Source organism: Hylobates moloch, unplaced genomic scaffold, assembly GCF_009828535.3.
Source record: "Hylobates moloch isolate HMO894 unplaced genomic scaffold, HMol_V3 SCAFFOLD_23, whole genome shotgun sequence".
In the NCBI taxonomy this organism is placed as follows: Eukaryota; Metazoa; Chordata; class Mammalia; order Primates; family Hylobatidae; genus Hylobates; species Hylobates moloch.
In genome coordinates, this window is record NW_026652298.1 from 19,501,332 (window position 1) to 19,507,498 (window position 6,167).

Below are 6,167 nucleotides of genomic sequence, written 5' to 3' on the forward strand. Positions count from 1 at the left end.
TACAAACAAAGCAAAACAAAAACTAGCAGAACGTGGTGTGTGCCTGTGGTCCCAGCTACTTGAGAGGCTGAGGCAGGAAGATTGCTTGAGCCCAGGAGTTCAGGGTTGCAGTGAGGTATGATCATGCCAGCCTGGGTCAGAGTAAGATGCTGTTGCTAAAAAACATTAAAAAATAATAGGGCCAGGCACAATGGCTCATGCCTGTAATCCTAGCACTTTGGGAGGCTGAGATGAGAGGATTGCTTGAGCCCAGGAGTTTGAGACCAGCCTGGACAACATGGCAAAACTCCTTGTCTACTAAAAATGCAAAAATTAGCCAGGCGTGCTAGCATGCGCCTGTGGTCCCAGCTACTGGAGAGGCTGAGGTGGGAGGATTGCTTGAGGCCCAGAGGTGGAGGTTGCAGTAAGCTGAGATTGTGCCACTGTACTCCAGAGTGGGTGACAGGGAGACCCTGACTGAAAATAATTAGAAAACACACACACCCCGCAGTGCCTGGGGGTGGGCGTCAGACATCACCATTAAAAAAAAATGCAGGTGATTCTAAGGTGCAACACCAACACACAAAACAAAAAAATGTGAAACATTGTTCATTTGGACCCGTCTGACTTGAACAACTGGCCAAGCTGGTGAGTCAAATGGAAATGTAGTAGGAATCAACAGATCCCACTCACTATGTGGGTCAGAGAATGGGGGTGGTTTAAACCTTCTACTTGGCCTTTCCTTAATGCCTTACCTCATGGGTTAAGGAAACTGTGTGATGATTCTGCTATATTCTACTTCTGTGTATTCTGGGACTGAGGAAATAATTACAGGATGGGCTCCTGTGAGAAGTCAGACCAAGAATCCATCTTGCACGCAACCTCCGTTAGCCTTCACTCTGAAAACGATCACAGAGGCTTTTCAGGTCTCTGGAAATCAGTATAATTTCAGAGTCACTATCTTAATAACCGTGAAATAGCTGAGCATTTCTGTTTCCCCAGTGCAAAGACCCTGATGAATAACCATAGTTGTCTCTGCGGAAGGCTTGGGGGAAGATTTATGGTATACCCATGAAGCCACAATTACAAAATCCTTCCTCAGAGGCTCCCATCTGCCCCCTCAGTCAAGGGACTTTGGGTCTATAACCTGATTTATTTAGCCTGGAAACTGGATATGAGGCTTTCTCCACTATGGAGACTTGAGTTTGGTTCTTGCACAACAGACCTAGGTGTCATGCAACACTTTAGAAGGCTGTCAGTCTAACAGGAACCTTGGGATCAATTAGCCATCATCACAGATCCCCACATGTAAAAATACACTATGTCAATCCTTTGCTATGGCTTATTATAGTAATGGTGCCCACCTGGTCTAAAACAGTTCGGCATTGCTGCCTGGCTTCTTCCAGTATTCCCATTGAGGTCAAGGGGCCTAATTCCTTGGCAGTACCTCTCACCATCATCTCCAGTCTGCAAAGGACAACCATCGTAGTGGCTCCATCAGCTCTTCAAAGAGGCTGATGCTTCTGTTACCAAGACTTTAAAGAAAAGAGTGTCCTCCAGGCCCTCTTGGGAGTTATGGTTAGGGAGTATCTGAATAAGATGCACATAAATACAGCCAGTCCCCCTTTATTGGCAGGTTCCATATCCTGAGATTGAACCCATCAAGGATCAGAAATATTTGAAAAATAAAACATAACAATACAACTATAACAATACAAATAAAAAATAAGTATGACAACTATTTATATAGCATTCATATTGTATTAGGTATTATGAGTAACCTAGAGATGATTTAAAGTATATAGAAGGATAGTGCTATGTTATATGCAAATACTATGCCATTTTATTTTATTACTTTTTGAGACAAAGTCTGGCTCTGTTGCCCAGGCTGGAGGGCAGTGGCATGACCTCAGCTCACTGCAGCTTCGACCCCCTGGGCTCAAGGGATCCTCCCGCCTTAGCCTCCCAAGTAGCTGGGACCATAGGTGCATGCCACCATGCCCGGCTAATACTTATATTTTTTGTAAAGATGGGTTTTCGCCATATTGTCCAGCTGGTTTTGAACTCCTGAGCTCAAGTGAACCGCCCACCTCCGCCTCCCAAAGTTCTGGGGTTACAGGCCTGTGCCACCACACCTGGCCCCTGGAACCAATTTTTCTCAGATACCCAGGGACAACTGTAATCCATCCCAACTTCCTCGTTTTCCTGAGTCTTCAGATGGCTTCCTGTACATGGCTTCCTCTGTATAGTAGTGAGCATCAGAATCACCTTGGAGGGCTTATTAAACACGGATTGCTGGGCCCCAATCCTGAAGTTTATTTAATTTAATTATTTATTTTTGAGATGGAGTTTTGCTCTTGTTGCCCAGGCTAGAGGCAATGGCAAGATCTCAACTCACTCCAACCTCCACCTCCTAGGTTCAAGAAATTCTCCTGCCTCAGCCTCCCAAGTAGCTGGGACTACAGGCATGCACCACTATTTGGTATTTTTAGTAGAGGTGGGGTTTCACCATGTTGGCCAGGTTGGTCTCGAACTCCTGACCTCAGCAGGTCCACCTGCCTCAGCCTCCCAAAGTGCTGGGAATATGTTGGGAGCCGAAAAGGCCAAAGGGATTGTGACTAACTCAGCATTCCACTGGAGGCTACATGATCAAACAGCAAACTGTTTATCATGAATACAGAATGTGGGCAAATTCGCTTCTGTGCCTGCCCCAGAAGGTTTGCTGAGGGCCATCATTCCCTGGCCCCGGCTCCTTGAGGTTATCTACTGGGACATCTAGAGTCTATTGTTCGAGGAATGCAGTCTTGCAAGCCTACTCTGGACCAAGCAGCTGACCTCTTCTTCCACACCCTTTCTCACTATCTCTTTTGCCTAATAAATATGGAGGGCTGTGTAAAGCTCCGGGCCCTTGTCCACTAGAGGCAAGTTGTCCCCTGACCCTTCTTCCAAACATATTCTTTTGTCTCTTGTCTTTATTCCCGCATTCATCCCCCTTTGTTCAGTCCACCAGGGATTCTGGCAGGCTACAAGTGGCGCCCCGAACAGCGACAGAATCCGGTGCTCTACAAGTGGCGTCTAAACACAGGGGCTTCGAGGACGTGAATGAAGAATGTCTGCTGGAGCAGAGGAACTGAAATTGAAAAGGCGAATGGGGACCCCGGGAGGAGTCTGCTGGCAGCAGATATAAGGTCAGTGCCCTAAAGAGGTACTAGGAGCAGTGCTTTAAAGAAGTACTGGGAACGGGAAGTTTTCTGAATCAGGGTAACATGGAGCAGAATTTGTCTACTGAAGGAAAACATTATGTTCAGTTGCTTAAAGTTTTGTTGAAACAAGCTGGTGCTCGGGTTAGTTCTCAGACATTCATTAAGATGCTACAGGAGGTTATTACGCATAACCCATGGTTTCCATGGCTTATTAAAACTCTTGATGTGGAAAATTGGGACAGAGCAGGAGAACGATTAAAACAGGCTCATGAAAAAAGGTCTTAAATTTGATTCTTCTGTTTTTTCCACTTGGAGTTTAATTTGTACTGTACTTCTACCATTATCTCCTTATTATTCTGCCGGACAGCAGGCTGAGTCTAAAAATCTGAAAGAATCTGTTGTCCCACCCACAGCTCCAGTTGAAAATAAAAACAGGGCCAGGCGTGGTGGCTCACGCCTGTAATCCCAGCACTTTGAGAGGCCGAGGCGGGTGGATCATTTGAGGTTAGGAGTTCAAAACCAGCCTGGCCAACATGGCGAAACCCCGTCTCTACTAAAAATACAAAAATTAGCCAGGCGTGGTGGCATGTGCCTGTAGTCCCAGCTACTCAGGAAGTGGAGGCAGGAGAATGCTTGAACTCGGCCAAGATCGTGCCACTCAGCCTGGGTGACAGAAGAGTTGTCTCAAAAAAAAAAAAAAGAAAGAAAAGAAAAAGCAGGGCAAACACGGATTGTAAATGTGCCCTGGCACCAGTGAGGTGTACAAAAACTTGGGAAATTTTCTTAGAGCTTGTCAGGATGTAGGAACTGAGCTTCATCGATCTGCAATGTTAGTGCAAGCAATGGCTAATTTAGCCGTTGACAAATCTAAAAGGAGCCAAGGGTCAGACCCTAAAATGGGAAAATGTTATAATTGTGGAAAAACTGGACATTTAAAAAAGGAATGCTGCCAGATCTCAGGACAGAAAGGATCTTACAATGCAGTTCCTCCCCCAGCAGAAAAAAATGCCAGGACTTTGTCCTCGCTGTAACAAAGGAAATCACTGGGCTAATCAGTGCTGCTGAAAATTTCATCAGAATGGCACCCCACTGTCGGGAAACGAGACAGGGGCCTGGCCCTGGGCCCCTCAAACAATGAGGGCATTCCCAGTTCAGACCACAACCCTATTTCAGGGATGGGTTCCCGGAGGCACATTGATTCCCTCACCCCAGGGACACCAGGAAATATAGGATTAGATCTACCCACTAGAGAAAGAATCATGTTAGTTGGGGGAGACAAACCCATCAAAGTTCCCACTGGTATTTGGGGACCTTTACCCACAGGATACATGGGACTAATTTTAGGCAAAAGCCGTCTTAACTTACAGGGCATTGCTATAGTCCCAGGAGTGATTGACTCTGATTATGAAGGAGAAATTCAAGTAGTTTTAATGTCACATCTTTGGGTTTTTGAACCGGGAGAATATATTGCTGAATTATTGCTTATTCCCTGCAAATTACACCCTTCTCCACGAAAGGAGAAACGAGGAAATAAAGGGTTTGGGAGCACAACTACACGGGAAATCTGTCCCAACCAATAGCCTCTAATAGACCCACCTGCGTAATACAAATTAAAGGAAAGAAATGTTATGGGCTTATGGATATGGGGGCTGATGTGTCAGTAATATCTAAAGACAGTTGGCCCCCATCCTGGCCCTTGCAACTAACTTCTGCATCCTTACTGGGAGTAGAAACAGCTCAAAGTGTTCAACAAAGTGCTGAGATTTTACCTTGTCTTGGTCCAGATGGACAGTCATGTACTTTTCAGCCTTATGTCGCAAATACAGCTATCAATTTATGGGGTCGAGACTTACTCACAGCATGGGATATGAGACTTACAAATGAAAACTTTGATAACCCAGGATTTAAAATGTTGAAGAACACGGGATATCAGAGTGGAAAAGGTCGGGGAGGTTCCTACAATGAAACCCTAATCCAATATCAATAACTGGAAAAACAAATAGAAAAGGGCTAGGACGTCAGGATTTCTGACGGAGGTCATTGATATTTCTTCTCCACGCTCTGCCTTACCATTAGAATGGCTCAGTGACAAACCCATATGGGTGGATCAATGGCCCCTATCTCGGGAGAAGCTGATGCAACTACAGCAGCTAGTAAAAGAACAATTGGATGCAAGACACATAGAGGAGTCAGTTAGCCCCTGGAATTCTCCAGTGTTTGTTATTCCAAAAAAAGTCCAGAAGATAGTTCCTGCTGCATGATTTGAGAGCTATTAATGCAAAAATTCAACTGATGGGCACCTTACAGAAAGGTTTACCATCTCCAGCGGCTATTTCAAGAGACTGGCCTCTTGTAGTAATAGATCTTAAGGACTGTTTCTTTACTATACCCTTACACGAGAAGGATAAGCCTCAATTTGCCTTCTCTGTGCCTTCTGTTAATCAAAGAGAACCTGTTTCTCATTATCAATGGAGAGTTTTACCCCAAGGCATGCTTAACAGTCCTACGCTTTGTCAGCATTTTGTAGGACAGGCATTAAAGGAGCCTCGGAATATGTTTCCTACTGCTTACATCATTCATTTTATGGATGATACTCTTTTGGCCACTCCTACAGATCAAATATTGCGTCAATTACTCAGAGAAGTAAAGCAAGCTCTTGTTAATTGGAATCTCAACATTGCTCCAGAGAAGGTACAAACAACTTCCCCATACCAATACTTAGGAACTATTGTTACGGAGAGAAGATCAACCGGAGTCACGACGACATCAACCCCCATAACCTGGGACAACTCAAGAAAACCATGCAGGAAGCTGAGAAACTACTGGAGCCTCAAGGCCAGACAAAAACCCCTGATTCCATGTTCTTGGCCATGTTAGCCATAATGTCCTGTGCAGTATGTTTTTCCTGTGCAGAGGCAAAAACATATTGGGCATATGTTTCCAAGCCCCCAGAAGTATGACCCATACTTTGGAGTGACACTCCTC